Genomic DNA, 23,359 nt, shown 5'->3' with positions numbered 1-23,359 from the left:
CTGTTTGTTCTCAGGTATTTTTGGACACGTTTAGAAATGACTTCTATTTCCAGTCCCAACATGTAAAATTATTCTGATTTTTACATGTTGAAAATTAGCAAAGATGTATGTTTTCAATTGATTTCTAGGAACCATTTTTTTCTGAGTTTGTAGATCTCTGAACTTGAGTTTTCTTTATGTTTTGGCAGCAATGTGGTCATGAGATAGACTAAATGGCAAGGAAGTAAATTTTAACCCTCTCAAAATGCTAAGGGAATCTGCATTTTGCAGAGGTCTCTGAGAAGCATGATATGTAGTTTAGAGGACCCACAAGAAAAGTGACTGAAATATGAACTAGAAAACCAGTATCTTTTTAAGTACTGTAACTAGCTTCTAAGCTAAAAAAGAAAAAAATCCTAAATTATATGCCTTGCAAATGAATCAAATGTAGCAAAACACTATGTACATTAATCACTAAACATTCAGATGTTAGACTGAAGAATCCAAAATATCATTTCCATTTAGTATATAGAAAACTCACAGCTTTTTTTTATTGCATGCTTTGGCTATTCTTTTGTGTGTTCTTAACTATGAATTTTGACTGCCTAGTAGGTATGGAATAATCCAATTTTGCATAGCAAAACTTGGCAGGCTCCACTGAATTTCTCTGAATCAAACATAAGATGTTTAATTTTGCACAGTTTTCACATCAAACTTGAAAATTCTTTTTAGTGGACAAAACTTACAACAAAAACAGCTGAATTTTTCTGGAGCTAGTCACCCATCTATTAAAATCATTATTAGGGAGAAAATGCTATTAAAATTTAAACATGCTGTGAGAAGAATATTGTACCACCTCCATTGGAACAAATGAAAGAACAACAGCTTCTATTGATAGTTGCTTTATTATTGGAAAAATCCTTTTGGAAGTCATTGGATTGCATGGAGTCATCCAGTAAAGGCAAAGTCTTGCTATTGTTAATCCCTGGCAGCTGGAAATTGGTGTTCAGGATCTACATTTCTACTCAACTCTGTCTGCATCTCCTACGAGAAGTCTTCACGATTGGGCACCCTTCAAAGATACCCAATTCAGTAGTTCCACTTAAGAGTTCGCTGAGTCAGAAACACTGGGCAAACGTGGTGGAATAAAGCCCTTAGCCATAAGCAAGTCCCACTTCTTGAGCATAGCAAGCTGATTCAGTTATGAGAGAGAGATGCTGAGATGGACATGAGCACAGTGTAGTCTGTGCTTTAGATCTGATGATACTACTGTCTGCACACTGTGAGAATGCACAAGTTGTTTGTGTATGGTTCAACTGTTCCCTTGGGTCTGCTGGGAGGGCATCAGTACCTGGGAAAGTAATGGGCAAGAGAGATGATGAAGGACTGGAGCAGCTTCCCCAGATCCACCTGCCTGTGCTCACAGACATCCTGAAAATCTCTCAGCCTATTTAGTTGGGCCATAATGCCAGCTAGAGTCTGTGATTGCTCATTAGCTTATATTCATGACAGCTATTCCTAAGGAAGGGGACCTGTAGCCTCTACTTTTTGCATGCAAATTAAGCAAAGTCTGGAGTTACTACAAAAAAATCACCAAATGCCAAGCTTTCATTACTGCACTTGATTTTTCAGAATACAGGTTTAATTGAACTAATTATCACAGGCTTCCACAGGTATTTGAGGCTTTAGCAAAACACTTTATAAGGATTCTAATTATGCTCCCACTAAAGACAGTGACAAAAACACTTCAGTACTGTAGGATCAGAGTACATGTAGTGCAGATCATTTATTTTTCTTGTGTAATTGAATATAATAAATTTATATGGCATAAATTGGCAACCAGTACAACACGAAGCATTAAACTCAGGTACTGGTGACTCATTTATTTAGTATGTGTAGATAGAAAGACCCTCAAATCAAGAATAGGTGAAGCTAATAAATAGCTAAAACAAAAGAATACCCAATTTAAGATGTCACCAAGAATAGCATCCTGAAGCTATGGAAGAGGGAAGCACCACATCTCACTCACTCCAAGTGAGCTACCCTGCCAGCATCAGCCCTAGTGCTGCAGAACCTCCCTTGCACCTATTGCAAAGGCATATTTAGATTCCATCCCACACTTGCTGAAGTGTGTGTGTCTAATTTGGTCATGGTAATTAGGACTCTGTATGAATTAATAATAACAATCTTATTGATTTCAGCAGGATTACTTATCAAATCATCAGCTAATATGTGCAAATAAAGGAGTGTGCTGCCCAGAGGAGTGGGTATGAATAACAAAAATGTTAAGACCTGGCTTTCTACCTTGTCTTACTGTGCACTCCTTTATACCCACTGTGACTGTGGTTTTGCAGTGTGCACAGTCAGTCATTTCAGAATATATAGAGTATGATGGCTTTTGCACTAATGAAACTAAAAGCTTGTCTGAAGAGCCAAGTGGAATTCAGGTGCCAAAGCATAAGGTGCCTTTGTATTTCCAAGATACCTGTACAGGTCAGTCAGGTATGACCATTTCCTTGCAAAAGGCAGCCCAGAGGCCAGGCGGGCTGCTCTACAAAGAGACTCACCATGTAAAATGGCTCCAGACTCTCTGTTTTAGCCAGCTCTGCCTCTGCTCAGATGTCTGCCTGTAACTCCTAGTATACTGGAAACTCTATGAGATGCTGAGAAAGCAACCAGCTTTCACCAGCAGAAAAATGTACAGACAAAAGAGAACAGAAAACTCCCTCATATGTTGTTCTAGAGAAAAAGAAGAGTAAGCTAACTTAGCCAAGCTTTAAAGAAATGTGTTGTGCATAATCTGATGAAGGATACAATACCTAAGGACAGTAAAGATGCTGGAACGCAGAACAATGGAGCAGTCATCTCACAGCCCCTCACCAAGGTCATATCTCAAAGAGATACCTGCATAACCTGTCCTAGAAAATGTCATCTGTGAAGACTATTTCCTCCAACTTCTCAAACAATTCATTCAAGTGTCTCTTTACCCTTAACATTCAGTGCCTTTCTCACTTTTTTTATCAGCCTTCCTTGCTGTAGTTTAAGCTCATTATTATTTTTCTCAATCCCAAGGCAGCAACTTGTGGAATGTTTGGTGATTTATTGTGACATCTTCTCAGTGTTGTAATTTCTTAACTTGTTTTTATTTTTTCTGCTGAATAATGTTTTCTAGAATACACTAACTCGTTGTACTTTTATCCAACCTCTCCAACAGCAGACTCCAGACTTTTCTCAGACCCATGTCTTGCTCCTTGTTAAATCTTTGGTGAGATATATGAGGCTAGTCCTAGCTCCTGCTATCTTCCTCAAATGTATGGGTGGCATCAGAACATCTAGACACTAGCAGTATGGCTAATGCTAGCTGTCCCAAGGGTTTCGCAGGGCAGAGAAAAGGGTATTTGCAAAAAAACATCAAGAGATGAAAGCCAGACAGAAAAACCTGGATTAATGATCATTCTCTTGCACATTGTGTCTCACAGCTGATATAAAAGCTCAGATTTCATTCTTGAAATTGTTTGGACTTCAAAAGCTATGAACTTTTTCAATGAGAAGGGAAGGTTTCCAAAGTTTCACATAGTTTTGCTTGAAGAAAGACCTTCCTTTTTTCTTTCAGTTATTCAATATTTGGCTCTTTTTATCTGACCTTGCATCTAGTTCACATACTGCAGCAGTAAAATTGGTTACTTGTCTCCCTCCTTGAAATTAGACAGCGCTGTCAACTCAGTGTTAGTGCACTCACCTCTAGAGGACCATCAGTTTCTGACAAATTTAATTTTTCGTTGTCTGAGAATGAAGGATTTGATTGCAGAGGAAACCTCTCTCTGAACCAGTACAATCTTCCTGCTCAATGGAAAAGCAGGCATACGCAGTAGCTCAAAGAGATGTGGCAACTATGCGCATTCTACTCTGCTCATCACAGCAAGTTGAAATTCAGGATGATATTGTGTAAATGTTAATATTGTCAGTAAGTTCCTCTGGTGGGGGAAGAAGGGCAAGAGGGAGGAGTATTGCAATTACTCCTACTATCTATACAAATCTGTATAGATTTGTCTGTACAGTCTATCTGTATAGACTGTTTTGTCAGTGAACTCTCACAGTGGACACCAGAGTTCAAAAACATCAGTCTTTCCTTGGACATGGGCTTCCAAACTCAGTGAGTAGGAAAAATCTCCAAATGGATTGCTTTAGAAATGGTTTAACATCAAGGATTTGCTTCTCTTGAACTTTCACTTGGTTTTTGTGTTGTATCTGCAACAAATCATGAGAATTAAGGATTTTCCTTCACACTCCACTATGATTAAATAGAGTACATGTTATGATATATATGAAAATATGTGAGTGCTACTTTGAAAGCAACGACTCCTCTTTTATTATGCTGGCCCAAGGCATCAGAGGCAATTTTGGTGGTATGACAGTAGAAGTTGAACCTTCCCACTAATATTCCCTTACATGTTGTTGCCATGTGACAGATGGCAGCAGAGGGGCAGTGTGACACAAAGGGAGCACATGTGAAGCAAAAGCATCACTGAATTCCTCCATGCAGGAAAAATGGCACCCATCAATATTTACTGATGCTGCTGAGACCATAAACCATGAGTGTGAGCACAGTGAGGTGGTGGGCATTGCATTTCAATAGTGGTGACAGCAACAGTGGGTCAGCTTCACTGATGTGGATGTTTATGAGCACAGCATACAGGCTCTTGTTCGTTGCTGGTGAAAAAGCATAGTTAATGATGATGACTACGTTGAGGGATAGTGTTTTCTAGCTGAGAATTTGCTCTATCAAACAGCGTTATTATGCTCTTTGTATCTGTTGTAGTTTCCACGGAAATAAATAGGACACATTAGTTTTGGAGCAACCAATATATGTATACTACGTACCTTAAAAATGTCTTAGTGAACTACCACCAAAGAGTCAAAGGATCATATTAATGTCTGGTATATCGCATGTTCAGATCAGCTCGAGAGATATTTGCATGTCTTCCAGATGAAATCTTAAAGATGAAAAATTGTGGTAGCTAGGAGAGCATTGTTGAAGTAACTAGATTCTGTACTTGGCACTTTAATAGTATCTAAATGGCATATTTTTCAGCTGTGAAATAGAGGTCTTTTCCACTGTTCTGGAAACATGGGATTCAAGGTGACTTCATGGGGTGTTAATGGATGAATGATCTGCACCCTGCTAACAATATTTCATGAGCAACAGTGTAGCAAATAACAGTCTATTACACTGAGACGATACAAGCCATCTGAAATATATATTGCTGGTTTTAACATCCTAGATTTAAGCAACTTTCCACAGGAATATGCTTTGCCTACTTCAAAGCACATCATGTCCCCACCATTAACTAGCAGCTACTTAGATCTAGATTTGGCAGTAGTGATGTCAGATTTCCACCATCCCTCACCAGCAATTGAATCCCTAATGGCTAGTGAATGGTAAGGGTATTAGTGTTTCCTCAATATGTACAGAAGAATATGTATGGGACATTTGTTTTTGTATGGGACACATTTTTCAGTCCACATAAATTTGAAGAAATAGCACCTTTGAGACTCTGTGGTAAAACAAACTTGATTTTAAGCTGTTAAGCAAAGTTCTTAAGTATGGAAAGGGCACTCCAAAAGGCAAAGAGACCTGTGGAAGGTATGGGATAGCCAAAGTCCTGCTTATAAGGTGGCTAATACAGCTGAATACCAAACAAACAAACAAATAAAGGATGTGAATAGTCAGTGATATTACAGCTTCCCAGAAGTGTTAGAGGTGCTCAAGGTAACTAACTCCCTTTAGCAACTCTGCTTCTGTCCTTGAGCTACCTACACACTTTCATATTACATCTTAAACATCCCCATTCTCCCTTTGGCCAGAGTTTTCTTAAATATCTTTCGTGGTTTTCCTCTTCCTACTCCTTCTCCTCCTCACTTCTTCTCCTCATCTTGTCCCTCTTGTAATTCCATCATTGAAGAAATTTATGACATACAATAAAGATAGGCCAGGGAAAGATTTAAGATGAGGTCACACACTGCTTTCTTCAAAATACACTGCCTTTAAAATTTATTTTCTTTGACTTAGTCAGTTGCTATTATTCAGCTTTTCATTGGAAATTACTTCTGGAGTAGTATTCGAGTGATCAACATTTTAAGTGGAGTAAATCTATTCTGAAGAAGAATAGTTGTAATTACATGCTTGATTTCTAGTGAAATCTTGTTCAGGCTTCCTCTTAAGGGCTTACAAACTATTATTTAAGGGACAGATTCACTAGAACATGAAAAAAAATCTGCAAATTGTTTGACTAATGATTTGTTTAAAGTTTGAAATATGCTTCCAGGAGTCAAGGTCTTGCTGTTTATCCATTTTGTTTAACAATTGTTCCTGTTAGCTTCCACCAAAATAAATTGGCCAGCTAGCAATAGAAAAAATATCCCCTGTAATGCCTAATCCCACTGATGAAGGGAAGAACTCTTTGAGTGCAAGCCCTCTGTTTGACCCATCACATGGTGAGCATTACACAGAAAATGACAAACTTTAGCTCTCCTTTTTAGTTCTCTCTTTAGTTTAGTTTCCACTTGAGATGGAAGAAAATGACAGTTTATCTCTGATCTTTTGCAGCTCAACTGCTGTTGGTATAACTGTTGTAATTTTATTCCTTTGAAGATGTATCACATCAGGATGAGTAAAAAAAAATGAGTTACCCTAATCTACATGGAATTAAGTAATTCAAGTAACAGTCACTGATAAAGGACAAAAATCGATAGAAATTCAGAAAAAAATTCAGAAAGGTATGTTAGGTCAGATTAATTTTATTTTCATGTTTTCTCCTTTTTTTCCTGTCTTTCTATTTCCACCAGAAAGAAAATAAAAGATTCTTCCTTTATCAGACAATAGAAAGTAGAAGACAGCAAGTTCAGCTTCCTTTTTCCCAAACCACCATTGAACATTTTAAGAAGTACAAAACACCATTATGAAGATTTTCTGGAGGGCTGACAAAAACACTGGCCAATATGCAACCCTCTCAGCAAACTCCATTGCTCCTCTTTTCTCTCTCATTTAAATGGTGCTGAGCTTTACTTCCCTAGTACAACCAGCTGCACAGGGCAGTAACTTTTCTTTCCGTTCCAAGACATACCTATCAGCAGCAAGAGAGTTTTCCTTTCAGAGGATGCTATCTCTTTGTCTCACTCCTCTTTCAAGTTATAGCAAAAGCCTTCATGACCACTTGGTCTTATTGTTATGGTTCCCTGCAAATTTCCACAGTTGTACAGCTAATTTCTTCTTTTGGGAAATAAAATACAGCAGGGAGACTCTTAGAAACAGCCAGGAAGGCAGCATTTTCCCTGTTTAAGTTAATTTTGCTTAATATTTTCTTTTGCTGTTTCTGTCAGTGCCCATGCAGCCTACTCCCCTGCAGAGCCCAGCATGAGCAGCAGAATAACAGCACTTTGTCTGCAGCAGGAGCTCTCAGTGTTTGGTGCTTTTGCTTACACTTACCAGGGAAAATTGAGTAGGGAACCAGAGACCTGAATGAAGGAGAGAATATAAGGTATGAGTGGCAACCTCCTTATTTTAACACCTGAAGATAGAGCACATGAAAAAGAAAAGAGTGAGTTATTGAAATACATGTCTCAGAGGGGTTCTGCCCCACACTGACCTTTCCTTCCTGTTTTACGCTTCAGTTATATATTGTCGTTCTCATACCTGTGAAGTTACAGTGACTTGTCATGTAGAGAGAGTAACAGCATCCCAACAGGAAAAAAGGAGGAATGACACTAGGCAGCCGATCCTCCCAGGGAGAAGGTCATTTCTGTCCTCAGTTGGATAGAATCACCACTCACTGCTAGCTCATTCCATTCCTCTCAAGGTGGTATCCTAACAAGCACAGGGCAAATTACTCTCAACAGCTGAATTTCCCTGACTGTGAAGAGAGGTGAGAGTCATATATTCTCCCTTGGAGAAGTGTGTTATAAGGATTAATTCGTTCTTTCTTGTATACCAGTTAGTAAAGCTTTCTTTCTATTTTTTTTCTAGAAGGACCAAGTATGATACACCAATGTTACTAAATTGGTGTTTAACCCAATGACTCTTTCCTAGCTGTAGCTCTATCAAACAGAGTAAAGAGAAGTAACCATTCTCCAGTACATCTCTGTGAATTCAAAGCTAGTTAACTACTCCTTTAATTTCTGGATGAGCTCTCAGTTGTTTCCCACCATTCTTCAAAGATTCTGACAGCCCATGTTCACCAGTGTCAGCTGGAGATGTTGTAAGTTGGTATCATTCCACTAGAGAGACCACACCGGGCTACACCAAAGTCTGGTCCCTTCCCGGAGGCCCTTCAGCTGTTAGCCTGCTGTGGATACCCTGCGGTGGCCAGGCTGCACACATGAGACCAGACTTACAGTGGGCTAACCTGTCTCTGGACTCAGTTCAGCACACACGCACTACTGGTATGCTTTTGCCTTGCTATGAAGACACCTGAAGTTCACCCAGATTCTTCATTGCCCTCACAGTAGGTCTTTTTAACTCTTACCTCTAAAGGAGGCAAAACTTCCCAGCCATGAGCAGTTCTTTTAAATATAAGTGTAAAAACTATGCTAGAGGAAATGTGTTTTGTACACATATTTGATTATGTAATCAAATGATTTCTCTACCATTTTCAGTTTTGATGGCTAACAGGTGGTAACAGTGAACAAGGGCTGGGTTTACACGAATTAAAGGCATTCATTCCTACATGTGCTTTAATCTATATTGAAAGTAGAATGTTTTCAATTATGACTTGAGCCTATGAGATTTTTTTTCTCTTTAAAGCAATAGAGAGAAAAGCCTTAAACCCTTGAGGAACTGTTAAATGTATTATGTATAATCATACATGAATACCATAAGTTATTCCTTTTTATGTTCACAAATGATAACAAAGAGATGTTTTGATGAGTAAGATCTCTACTTCAGGCAACAGGAAACACCAACTACAAGTTAAATAATGGCATGGATAAAGAAATTGCTAGCTGAATTTCTCTGAAACGTAGAAATAAAATGCCAAAAGCACAGTCCAATAATGATTTGTGATCTTTGGTGCCAGATAAAATAACCCAAAGTGTTGCCTTCTGACTGAAAAGAATGGTTCCTGTTCAGTTTCAGAGGAAGTCAAAGGGCAACCAGTACATCTGTACTATCTTCAGTGTCCAAATGTGCTTATAATTCCCAGCTGAGATCACAACAGTGAGCTCTTCCTCTACCATTGTTTGGGCTTTGGAAGGAGCAATAGGAAGTGGGGACTAGAGTCCACTGATTCCTTATCCTCATGCTTTCAGCTGTCTTGCCACAAGCACCCTTGCCTTCATTCACTCTTCCCTATTAGGTGTCTAAATCTTTTTATTTGAGAAATAGTTAATTACTCTAAACACTTTCTCATTTATCTGAATGTCTACACAATGCAGGGGTTTGAAAAAATACACATAATATATTCCTTCTTCAGCTTAGCACTCAGCAACATTGCAAATCATTGCTATTTATGTTTCTGAAGACTATGCTAGCACATGCAGGTAGTCCAGGAAAACTCTCTAGTTTGAGATGTTAATTTCTCTTAATTATTCAACTGCTGGAGTGGTTCTTAGATATCTAAATATTAAGGTTTTTGGTTTCCTTTGTTTGTTTGTTTTTATTTTGTCTCAGATCTTGTTTGTCTGAACAAACACCACTGCATTGGCCACAGGGGTGATAGTCACTTGCTACTGGAAATTAAAGCAATGTAAAGATGAGCAGAAATAAGGTGTCCAAAAAAGCTCCCTCCTGAGAACCTACTACCCACATAGCTCAAATAGCCTATGATGGATTTCAATACATTATGAAAATAAATAAATAAATGAATGAATGAATGAATGAATGAATGAACGAATGAATGAATGAATATATGTATCCCTATTTCTTATGGTTTCTTGAACTTATCAGTGCCATGCCTACTCATTCACCATGTCTATAGTTCCTATTAGTATAATCTTCCTCTTTTTCTCTGTCCACCTTCTGTAAAGCGCTTTTCAGTCTTTTCACTGTTCACTTGTGTGTACAATGCTAAGAGAAAGTTTTGTTAAAAAGCAGTGGTTCAAAGTTATGTTACTGGAAAATCAGCAGAAAAAAAGTAATAAAGGCTACAAAAATATGATCAAAAGGCCACTTAGGCTTACCTATAAACCATGTGTCAATGCCTTAGTTACCGTGAAAGAGAGTTTATTCGTACTTAGCTCTGTGACATCTCCTTTGTTTATACTATTTTATAATTTGCTTTTGTCCGTCTGTGTGTTTTTTTGTTTTTTTTTATTTGTTTGTTTGTTTTTTTAATATTTATGGTTATGAAGAGCTTTTGGAAAAGTTAAGATACTCTGCTCATTTGCAATAAACACTCCTACAGCTAGAAACCTCCAAGATGTTGTGCAGCCTCTCTCCTTGGCGATCTTCAGAAGAATCCTTGATATGGTCCTCAGCAGCCTGCTCTGGTGTTCCTGCTTGAGCAGGGGATCAAGCAGAGGTCCCTTCCAACCTCAGACATTTTGTGAAACTAAAGAAGTTACAGCACAAATGAATCTGACCCTGGATATCTATTAAGCATTGCTGAAAACAGGAATACAATTTTGGCGTTAAGTAATGTGCTTTTCTAATCTAGTAAAAACTCTGTGCTTTCATCACACCATATCCTTTGTTTCTTTGCATTCCCGATCTATTTATGAACATAGTTCTGATAATTGAAATAGTGGGGTTATGATTTGTGGTTTGGCTGATTGTGTTTGTGTTGCTATTAACATTAATTGACTCAAATTCATAGAAAACTGTCACCAAGATATTTTCTATATAAAAACTTCTTCTCAAAAGATCTGTCTGGGTTGAAAGACCCAGCTGCTTCACTAGAATTAAGGGAATATGTAAGATAAGTATTTTAATCAAGAAAAAGAAGGAAATAAACTTTTGGTCCTTTTTCACCTGTTTTAAAAAACAGATGTTCAGAATACAAACTGTTCATAGGTTCATAGGTTCATAAGTACATTAGGTTGGAAAGGACCTACAAGATCATCTAGTCCAACCATCCTCCTATCACCATCCCTACCAACTAAACTACTAAATCAAATCAAATCCCTTAGCACCTCATCTAAATGCTTCTTGGAAGCATAGATATAAATTAGTGCTCTTTGCAACTGTATCAAGGCAAGGAAATACATCCAAACTGATGGCAGTAGGTTCTGTGCGGTAGTAATATCCATGAGAAGGACCAAAAAAAAAATCATTGTAATGTTTTACTTCATTTATTCTACCAAGTTAGTACCTTGTGTTGGGGGTCTTCAGCCTTAGCTGTAAGCGTATTCCAACATATGAAACAAGATCAACCCAGTCACTTACAAGGAACTTTCAGGGTAGAACTGTCTGGATGGCAAGAAAGAAGGGCATCATTCTGAGTTGCATTTTGGGTTGCCGCCTCCTGCAAGACCTTCTACTCAAGAGTACCTATGAAGAGTTTTACACTACGAAATGTGAAACATCTGTAAAATTTTACAGCTTTTGTAAAAAAAAGAAAGACTCTCCTAGACTACCTCCTAGTGGAGGCTTTCTAGAGCCTTTCAAGATTCTAGAGCCGATTCTAAACTTATTTTGAATCCTTCTCTAGAATTGAGTTGGTTTTAGTGCCTTCCTAGAACTGCTTCAAGAACCAGATTCTCGAACCTATGACCCTAGAATCTATGATCTAGATCCTAGATCCTAGAGCCCATGCACCCATATTCTGTTACATTTTGATGGCGTGTGACAGATGGCAGCAGAGGGACACTCTGACAAAATGGCATCTGACATGGAAGTGAGTATGAAGCAAAGGTGTGTCACTGAATTCCTCCATGTGGAAAAAATGGCACCCACTGACATACACGAATGCTTGCTGAACATTTATGGAGACCAAACAGTAGATGTGAGCACAATGAGGTAGTGGGTAGTGCATTTTAGTAGTGGTGACAGTGACAGTGGATCACCCGGTACAATTTTGATGAGTGCAGCATGCATTCTCTTGTTCATCAGTGGAGAAAATACGTATCTACTGGAGATGACTATATTGAAAAAAAGTGTTCTGTAGCTGAGAGTTTGCTCTATCAAATAGTGTCATTGTGCTCTTTGTATCTGTAGTATTTTCTATGGAAATAAATAGGAGGCATTACATTCAGAGCAACCTACATATAAGAAATAGAGATCTCTCTAAATCTTGTTCTTATGGATGACTTTTAAACACCAAGACATCAAGTATACCTAGGAATACACATGGCTGATGCAAAGAGGTTCAGGAAATTCCTGAGGCACTTTAGAGATCAGTTGTGTTACAGGTACTAAGAGAGACAACCAGGAAAGTTTCCCTCCTGGTTTATTGTTTGTAAACAGATAAGATCTTGTGGATGAAGAGAAGATTGGTGGCCATCTTGGCCACAGGTATAATGAAATAATCAAATTTTAAATCTCTGTTGACAGGAGAAAAACAGACACCAAAACTTAGACCCTGAATATGGAGAGAGGATAATTCAGGTTGCCCTGTGAAATGGTTAGACAGATCCTTTAGGAATCTGCTTTTGTAGGTATTGGGGTCTATCAGTTTTGGGCTCCTCACTACAAGAAAGATATCAAAGCCCTAGTGTGTGTCCAGACAAGGACAAGGAAACTAGTGAGAGGTCTGGAGCACAGGTCTTACAAGGAGCAGCTGAGGGAGCTGGGGTTGTTCAGTCTGGAGAAGAAGAGGCTCAGGTGAGACCTTAGAGCTCAATACATCTGCCAGAAAGGAGGTTGTGGTGAGCTGGGGGTCAGTCTCTTCTACCAGATAACTAAAGGAATAGCCTCAAGCTGCACCAGGGGAGGTTCAGGTTGTATAATAGGAAAACTATAATTATTCTCTGTAAGAGTAGTCAGGCACAGAAACAGGCTGCCCAGGAAGGTGGTTGAATCACTATCCCAGGAGGCATTAAGAAACATATTGGTGGTAGGTGGATGGTTGGACTAGATTATCTTGACAGTCTTTTCCAATCTTGGTGATTCTACACTTTTCTGATTCAGTGATTACATTTGTGTCCATAAATATTGACAGAAAAACTATTTTTTAGAGTAACTTTCCAGAGTAATCTTACTTTTTGTCCTTCTAATTGCTTGTTTACATGTGCAAGCCATATATTCCCTGAACAGAACTTTTCAGCCCATCTTACCTTTTCTTTCTGAGAAAGAAAGCTAGGTTCTTGATCTCTGACCCATGTTCTGCAAAATCTAAATTCAGCTCTTTGCCGAAGAATTCCTGTATGGCAAAGGTTATGTTGCTTTATTCAATCAACAGCCCACAAAATTTCCACTAGTTTCAATATATATGAGAAGTTTTAGGCACTATTGTTGCTATCTCCTTTCCTTGTTTATGCAAGATAGTTAACAACACTTGCCTTTGTCTGCTTTTTAGGCAGTTTCTCTGTGTAGAAAATAATCTCTGTATGGTAGGCACAGTCTCTTGCTATATATTTATTGATATCTAGCACAGCACATCTGCTCTAGAAAGCCTCTGAGAGCTACAGCTGTCCAACAGAAGTAGAGAGGAACTCTGCTTATACCTCTGGGTTTTCTGATATGAAAGTAAGAATATTTCACCCAGAACTGCAGAAGATCAAAGTATGAATAGTATATTTCTTTACAAGGAAGAAAAATCTACACATATTTCATCCTGGGGTTTGTGGGCCTGGGCAAGAGGTTGCATTTTTGAAAAATAGAAGCTTAAGTAAAAATGGACAGGCCTCAACGAACAGTAATACCAGAAGGTGTAGTGATTATTGAGAGTGACAACTAAAATGGCTCATTCATTCCTGCAGCATAGGCCCACAGTGTTATGATCTATCTCCAAAAATAGATCTTTTACATAATAATGGAATCTAACACTGTTCTACAATGGTCTGTCACAAATTCCAAAAGAAAGCTGTCTGCAGCTCCATGATATTTTACACTGCTTGGTAAAAGCAATTCCCTTGAAGAGCAAAGGAAAAAGAAAATGAGCAGTGGGTCCCACAACTCATCTCAAGTTTCCTTTGGTGACTTTCTTCCATTTCTTATTCATGAGGTCTTTGACAAGCAGCAGCAGTTATAAGATTTTCATTTCCTGGAACAGTTCTTGCCAGGCTAAACTAAAATCTAGTTTTTCTTTCCTCTTTTTTTTTTCCCTTTTTACTTTTTCTTCTTTATGTAAATATATATATATTTATGATAGATACACGACATGACTGGAAAGATTCATGACCTACTTTTCCCAAACTGTATATCAAGCTTTATGTACTTCCTGATGTCCTGTAGGGAGTTCTTTTCTTTGGGACATTTTATGTTAGTCTTCCTATGGCAGAATTGTGAGGCAAAGTATAACCCAAGCTATAACTTGAGTACAAGTGGAAATTTTAACATAGTCCTTGAGGAGTAAGAGATTGCTGAGTGTCAGTGAACAGGAGTCTTTATCTTCAGCAAATAAAGTCCAAATTAAAACAAAGAGAGTTTCCTTTTCCAGTCACTTGCTCAGAGCTAAGAAAGCAAGCTTTAGGTAGAAGGACAGGTCAAAATTTGGAAACTGTAGGAAAAAGTCATATGAATCCACTACATATTAGTGAAGTAAGTACAATTAGACAGAGTCTAATCATTTTATATAATGCTGACTAACCCTCCTTGTCTTCAGTAGTGTTTCGTTGCCTGTGGACCAAGGGGACATCTGACAGATATATCAGTATCCCAACAGTTTGACTGCTGTGTCAGAATGTCCCCCAGCCAGAGCCGTTCATCAGATCTTTGGGTGGCAGCACTGACATTTCAGTAGATGTGTTTAATTCCGTGGGTGAAGGAGGCCCATCATCAATAGTGTTGACATTTCAAAGAGCAACCATCTCAGGATAAGCCAGCTCTAAAACTGATCTTTTTCCTGTCCTTCTCCATTTACCCTAACAAATAAAGCTGCATGAGTCAGATTTCTAAACACTGGTAGTGCCGCAACAGAAGTACACAGCACAGAGAAACCCATAAGCAGCCAATTCAGACTGAAGCCCTTGGTGCCTGGTTGCTCCATTCAACACGTGGCTTTGGCTGTGCATGTGCACTCTAGAACTTCCTCAGCCAGAGAGCAAAAAGATTTCCTCCTGTGAGGTTGATAACTGAGTATCTCTAGGTCACAGCAGTACTCTGCCAACCCCAGCATGTCTGACAGCCTGCTGATGGGGGAAGACAAATATTGCTAACTGATTCACTTTATGATTTTTCTAGTTGCTCTTCTTGGGTACCAGTGAAGGGCAAAAAGTAGGACAAAAAAGCTCAAGAGTAAGACCCATTTTTGTCGTTCCTCAAGTGCATTTTGTCTCCTCAAGAGCTTTTGCTGACAGCTGGATTTTCATTTTCCACCTAGCAGACTGTCCACTCAACATTTGAACCAATATTTTGAAAGATGAAAATTACAGCATTTCATCTGAGAGAAATTTAAATAGAATGGCCCATTGTTAAAAAAAACAAACATACATACAAATAAAATCCTCTTTATCATCTTCTGCCACATTTTCACCGATAGCAAGTAATTTTTAATAATTAAAATAATTCCTTAATAATTAAAATAATTTTGCAAAAGCCGTGGTTTTGCTTTTAAAAATAGCTGACATATTTTTTTGCTCACTGTAGCAGACAGTTCCACTTTAAGGAACTGTTCTTCTCTGTTAAAGCTCTTCCCATAGGGTAAACCTTTTAAGAACTATACCCTTAAAGCAGAATGCATATTTATGGTCATGCAAAAACAAAACGGGTCTTCTGTACTTCCCAAGCCAGCTCTCCTGAGTTGAACCATTGCTAGTATGTTTTTCTGAATACAACCTCACCAATTTGCTGCAGTCTAGAAAATGATTTTGTTTTTATTTACTTGGGGGTGGATGAAGAAAGTTAAGTTGAGCCACAGAGCCTGATTCATGTTCGCCTAAGCTGCTTCTCAGCCTCCTCTGTGCCACTGATGCAGCCATCCCTCCCTTCAAGGGAGGCTGAGACCACAGCAGCAAGACTACATGAAAACATGCTTGTGACAATGAACACGCACTGCAGGCTTATTGCAAGCACACATCTATCTACCCAGGCTTAACAAAAATGCACTCAGAATATCTTCCCTGCAGCCATTTGTTTTTAAGTTGTTTCTGTCCAATCTGATTTCATGCCAAATTCAACCAACACCTTTCAACTGCATTTAATTGCTCTTTTTCAACCTAAAGAGTTAGGTGGAAATAACTACTTACTTTCAGTCTTACAACATCAAGTTCCATGTTATAAGTACATTTATAAATGGTTTTTATATCATCCCTGTCACCAGTAATTTCTTTCTCTCTTTTTTTTTTTCCAGAACCACAACTGAATGGCTGAAGTATGAAAATTGCTGAAGGGCATTTTCTATCACACTTTGGGCAGCTGCACACAGAATTGATGGAAAATTACCTTTCCAAGGTGAGGTGAGTTTAATTGCTAATTTGATGAAAGGGAAGAAATACTTAAAACACTTTGGCCTTGGAAAACTTGGAAGGATCTTGTAAGAGGATGAGAAATTTTCTGACAAACATCCTGGTAACAAAATTTCCTACATCTTGTTCAGTGCTTGAATACTTTTTTGATCATCTTTGAAAGGCAAACAGGAATGACCAATTCAGAAATGTATGAAAATCAACACTTCAAAAATTATAAATTAGAAACAAAAATAATAGCAGTAAGGAAGTTTTACACAGGAAAATTTTGGTATACTGTGTTTTGATTAGGTGAGAGGTACCTGAGCATTTGATTTGATGAGAGATGATTCAGATGGTGTTGAAATGTTTAGCTAGTAAGGAAGGAAAGAAGACATTTGGGAGTTTGAGTACATGAGAACAAGTGGAAGGCTGCACAGAATGAGCATACCATGGTATGTCCATTAGGTCTGTCAGGTTTCTGAAGACACTTTACCTCTGTGCTTTTCTCCTACTTCCTCAAATCCTGACATGATGTTCTACAGAAGGACCCCTTTGTGTGTTATATACTGAGTTGGAGATCTAACTGCTTAGTCTTCTCAGTATCTTTTTTATTTAAACCTTTAAAGACAACTTCTGAATTTAAATCTATCTCCAAGGTTCCTTTCTTTTTTACATTTTTGTTGCCTCATTGTTTGTTTCCCTGATTACTTTCAATTCAATTAACTCATTCTATTTCGGGCATCTCCTGTGACATCTCTTCCCTTTCCTCATCCTCTTGCATCTCTTCTTACCTGTATATAAAGTATAGAAGTTGTGGATAGAAATCTCTTTTTTTTTTCTTTCCATCTCTACATCTTTCTTTTCAATTTATCCTAGACTACATCTGGCAGGTTGATCAAGATTCAGTCAACATCAAACCTTTATCAACAAAAATAATGATCTGAACAGTTGCTGTCTGGAAGAAAAAAAATGTCTTATCTGTACTTCATCCTTTTCTACTCTAGCTACTCTCTGATATATGCACTTCTTTGGGTGTAAAAGTAGGAACCATGTGCACACGGAACATCTGTCTTTATCTCACAGACTCATGACATATCATGAGCATCTGTCTGACAGATAATACAACTTCATTGTTAGCTCCTCTCATCCAATCTTTTATTTTGGGTAATAATGGGTTTTGCGAATGCAAACCATTTGCCACTGACTTTGTTTTTTTATAAGGATTGACTTATGTCTCCAGTCTATCCCTTAAATTTTAGGACAACGCAACATTTATCACAGTGACTAAATGATTTAAATCAGTGTTGACACTGTCACTTCAGCATCATTATAAATACCTTGGCTCCACAGGATTCAGGCTGTGTGATGAACTCCAATAAATTTCTTCCTTAATATTGTCAGAGCTTGAAATGAAAATGTGTGCAATAAGGAAAGGACAGAATTGTTAAGGTGTCATACTTATCTCTTTGAAATAAATGGTGAGTTTTTTTAATCTTTGCCATCAGGAGTGATAAACATTTCTGCAGTTGCTTATTATCACTGTTCTCAATCTCTCCTGTGTTCTCCCTTTGGTTGTGTAGAATTACTAGGATAGGCCAATGAGAAGTATTTTGTATTTTGACGTGCAGATTTCAAACCAGTGGCAAATAAATCAGTGTTTGCCCTTTCCTCAATATCCTGAGCATCTGCAAGAGTAGAGGAAGATTCTCATTGAAACCGATACCATTTCTTATTATACTGACAGGTAATATCATTCTTAAAGAAGGAACAAATTATACCTAAAATTCCTTTGAGGTTTTTTTGCTATTTTTACTCTCTGGAACAGCTTAGGATGGCCTCGGTGTAATCAAGAATCAGATTCAGAGAAATACAACGTTGATAAAAAGAAATATTGTTTTTCATTTTTGCTGTAGATTTTTGTGTCTTTCCATACAGTGTTTTAGGGCATGTGAAGAACTTTTAGTAGAAATCAATGAACATTAGTAACGATGAAGTAATATAAGAAGCTGCATTTTATAGAATCATTTTTACAAGCGAGATATCAATGTGTTGCCTTATAGGATTCACAAAACAGGGCAGTGCTAGAGAAGAAAGAAACTATAAAACATATAACCTCACTCGACTCACATAATCTGCCCAGAAATCTAAACGCAGACCACTGACAGCTTTAAAATGGAGCAAAATATCTTTAGCAGTCTCACAAAACTGAGGGAAATGTCACATCTAAACCAAAACCATAAAAAAGGAGGAAATAAAGCACAAAGGAATCTGGGGATTTGCTGACTATTTTAATAGCTGAGTAGAGAAGATGAGAACCAGGCAGTATTTTCTATCAGTTTAAAGGAGCAGAGTCACACTAAAAGGCAAGGACTCTGTTCAGAGCTGCAGTAGGGAACCCAGCACCACCAACGCTGGTACTGCAGAAAAACTAACCTCTGCACAGAGCAGGGATGCTCCCATCTCTTCTCCTCCAGTTCTGGAGGCAGGCTGCCATATGCCTGGCCTTGCCAAAGCTTCCCTCAGTAAAGGAACTTGTGACTCTAGGCTCTTCAGGGCAGACATAAAGCCTGCCATCTGCATTTTTTGTTTAAGATGATATATTAGCCAGCACTTGCTAAGCCACACACGTAAGCACCAGCTAGGACTAAGAGCAAGTATGGAGCTCTTAACTGCTCCTTCCTGTTTGAGACTTTAAAAAGGCTTACTTTTGCTAACTGCTGTTCATAACCTGAAAAATCCCTACATCATGCAGTAAAAAAAATACCATTTTAGCAACCTGATCTGACCTTCCAAAAAACACAAGCCCAAGAGACTAATTAAGAGAGATGACTGAATTAATATTTCTTGCAAGGGTCTGATGCAAAACCTGTACTACAGAACCTGAAAATTCACTGTCTAAATGATTTAAGAATCGAAGATAAGACTAAAATTTACACTCTTTGCTTTTGCTGTCTATGTACCAATGAGCCAAGCTCTCAAAGCTGGCACAGCATCAAGACTTCTGCAGTATCTCTGTATATTAAGATGGATAACAGATGAAACAGTAACATGTTGTAATCAGGAATGTATAATCATAGGGAATTTTGTACCAGTAAAACATCCTACAAAAGGCCTCTGCTATGTAAGGTCACCAAATTAACAGCACCACAGGCATCTTCAGGATTAATTCCTACTTGCTTTAACAGTTCCTGCTTCAATGTGGAGAAAATTGTGACTTCCATCTTGGCTCCCCTCAACTCAAGCAGTATTTCCACAGCAGTCAGGGCAGACAGGCATTGTAGTCTTTAGTATAGACAAGGTACATTGGTACCTTGCTATACTGTGAAGAAATATTTCATTGCAAGTCCATAAAATATTCTGCTAAATTGTTCCATTATGTAAACTCTTTAGAAAAACAAACAAACAAACAAACATATCTCAAAACATGACATAAAAATAAATACCAAGTGCAGCTTAAAAAAGAAAAAGAGGAGGAGAGAGGAAATTAAATGTTAGTGACTTTATTGAATGTCTCTTTTCAAATATCTTGCATAAGCAGACATGTCACTTTAATCAGATAAAACCCATCAGGGAATGTAGTAATTATTTGTATTACTACTTGACAGCTGTAAAAAGCTAAAATGTTACTGTGCAAATCCTGTCTGAACTATTTAAACAATTGAGAAATGTGATTTAACAGCTAAAACAAACTTGATTCAAGCTGGTCTCTCATCGACATGTGTGGGATGAACTCAGCTGCCTCTTTGTACAGGGAAGAGAAATTAACTGCACGGTGTCCTCACCTAGCATAGTTAAAACCTGATAGCAAATAAACCCCACAGAAGACCTTGCATTATCAGAATGGAAACAGCAGGTTACAGACATAAAGATGGAGGCCTTTTTAAGCACTGGCATTCCTAAAGCCTCAGCTGACATTAGGCAGCATGGTTTTTTTGCCTTGGAAATTCCCAGCAGTCTGTAGCAACCAGGCCATGCCACCACCGCTGTGAGTGAGATGGCCTTGCATGGGCAGAGGACCTGTGAGAATGAGGCTCTGCTGTACTATTGCATGAGAAGGAACTGGGAGATAGGAGTGTAAAGCTGCACACTGGAACTGGTGGCAGGAACAGGGCTGGGCCTCAGGACAGTATTGCTGGCTCCCCTACAGAGCTGGGCTGGGAGAGGCCCTGTGCTATAACCGTCAGAGTTCAGCCAACAAATGAGCTTCCACGGAAGGGGAAAGCAAATGATTTAATCTAATCCAGCCCTGGGGAAAGCCCTAGGCAAGCTATCACTCACAGGAAACACTTGCATTACATTTTTTTCCTTAAGCACTAGCCTTCCTTACGCTTTTGGTACTTGAGAATTATAAAAGTACCAGGAAACATGGTGATTTCTGACAACGTAATCTGTGTAGCTGGCATAAGCACAAATTCTATTATCAGAACTCTGGTTCTGCTGATGTTTTGCAGTGTTAATAAAGTGCCATCACGTCGACTGTATTAAAGATATTTCCCCTCTTTCTTCACATTCATAGCCTCTGCTGTGCTCTTTCACGCTTTGTCTTTAAAACGATATGGAGAGCTGCTTCCCACTTTTGCCAGGCCTAAAAACCCTGACTCATCTCAAAACCTTCAAAAAACAGATTGTGTTAGAAAAATCCAAATATCTTTAAAAATGAATTAGGAAATGAGTTTCATTACAAGAAGTGGGATTCATAAAGCCTAATTCTCTGAGGATTTATCTTGATTACCCTCAAGCTTTTTTCTTCCACCAATAATGTTTCATCCATTTGCTTCATCAGTAATAATTTTGCTTCCATCCAGAGAGGTGGTGAACACCCCATCCCTGGAGACACTCAAGATGAGGCTGGACCACACTCTGAGCAACCTAATCTAGATGCAGATGTCCCCGTTCATTGTAGGAGAATTGGACTAGATGATCTTCAAGGGTCCGTTCCACATTCAAACCTTTCTGTGACTCTGTGTTTCTATAATTATGGTTCCTCCGAGTCCCTTACATGATTGCCTTCACACAAGAAAATCCTGCGATCATTTGCTAACTGGACAGCTGAGAGTAGGCACCTTGCTGTCTGGATATGAGGCTCCATTTCAATTTCTATGCCAGGCAGCGCATGCATCCTATTTCAGCCATTTCTTCATCCTCACTGAGATTAGAAATTTATCTTTAACAAACATCCGAGTTGTGATTCCACCTCTTCTAATGACTTCCTATTCACTTCCACCAGCTTCTAATGACTACAAAATCAAAAGCATCAGGAAATACCTGCAAAACTTAGACATACTGCATTTGAGCTCTGTTTTCTCAAGCAAAAGAAAGGCTTTTCAACATTGGCACCCCAAGCATTCTCTCCTTGCTCCATCTTTGCTGTCACATCTCTATCTGCAAGCAGCTCTGCTACTGCTGAACTAAAACTCAGATCACATAATCTAAATTTAGCAACACCAAGAGAGGTAAGTCATTGCAGACAAGGATACCACTCTCCCCATACCCTCAGTTTATTTTAGGGATAAGCAATAGATATTTTTTTCACTTTTCTCTCTATGTAGTGTTCTGATCCAGCATTTTAATTCTATGTAATTCCATATAACTGGGCATAAAATATGCTCACTGAAGGCACTTAAGGAATCATACAGAAGATAAGAAGTAGCTATGGAGTATATCAAAGCAAATTAAGCAGGAAGCCCAGTGAAACACCTAGTTTCCCCACAACTAGTAGAGGACTAGTGACTTGGAAGAGCAGCAGCTTGACTGTGGAGGTATATCTGCTAGTAAATGCTCTTGCGTGCCTGGAGAAACTTCATGGGTGGGTGTCTGGCAGGGACTGAGATTAGGACTACTGGAGCTGTTTGACCTATCTGTAGAAAACGTACATGGATTTTTGGGTTTTCTTTTTTTTGGTGTGTGATTTCTTTGTTTTGTTTCATTCTGTTTTGTTTTGTTTTCCTTTCTTTTTTTTTTTTTATTTCTGTTGGCAAACTTATCTTTAAATATTTTTAAATTCCTGCTGTCAGTCAATCAAGTGCAATAGAGACAAATTCTGTGTCAAATTCTGTCAGTTGCAGTGCACTGAACTTGGCCTTTTTTGGAAGTTTTCAGCATTTTTTCATTTTTTAGCCTCTAGCTAGGTGCTTGCAACTCTGACATCTTCTTACCCACCCTCCACCACCTTCATGTGTGGAATCTATTTTCTGTAAATGTTCCAGTACATTTCCTCCTTCTAATGACTTGCTTTTCTCCTTTGAACAACTTCTTCCTCATGTTGATTTCCTGGAGTTCTTATCATTTATTGATGGATAGTTAATTATCACCAGTCAATAGATCTTGCTCAACTTCCTGAGAGCAAGAGCTGACATTTCATGTGCATCTACCAATGATCTTTCACAGTCACAGATATTCTTTGCAACAGTTAATACACAAACCTGCATTTAATCACACTGAATGAATCAGGATCCATCCTTGTCTTAAACCATCCTTGGTTAAATCTCTGCCTATCTGCAAAATGTCCTGAGTGGTTTCCAGGCTTGTCTCTATTTATGAAACAATTGATTGCAGGCACCAGTTCCCCTCTACAGACAAAACGTTTCACCATACCGTTAAATTACTGATCACAGTTCAGTTTTGCTGTGTGGTTACAACCGCTCATCAAAATTATCTATTGCCCTTGCCTGGAGACATCAACATCAAACCTCCTTGCTTTTCTTTTTTAATGTTCCACTGTGAATATATTGCACTTCTGTCTCTGCTCCACGTGGGAACCTTTGCAGCATATCAACCCTGAGCTCTGCACATAGCCCAGGTAAAGTGCACTAAACAGCGTCACATTTGGTGAGGCAGTTTGTTTCTTAGTTGCTGTGGATGCATACTCTTTCCAAACCTGTCCTCACTGTCTACGCCACAT

This window comes from Cyrtonyx montezumae, unplaced genomic scaffold (assembly GCF_038088225.1).
Source record: "Cyrtonyx montezumae isolate F1298 unplaced genomic scaffold, pur_monq_1.0 scaffold_3, whole genome shotgun sequence".
NCBI classification, from domain to species: Eukaryota; Metazoa; Chordata; class Aves; order Galliformes; family Odontophoridae; genus Cyrtonyx; species Cyrtonyx montezumae.
The sequence above is the reverse complement of the archived record's forward strand: the minus strand, read 5'-3'. Positions refer to the sequence as shown.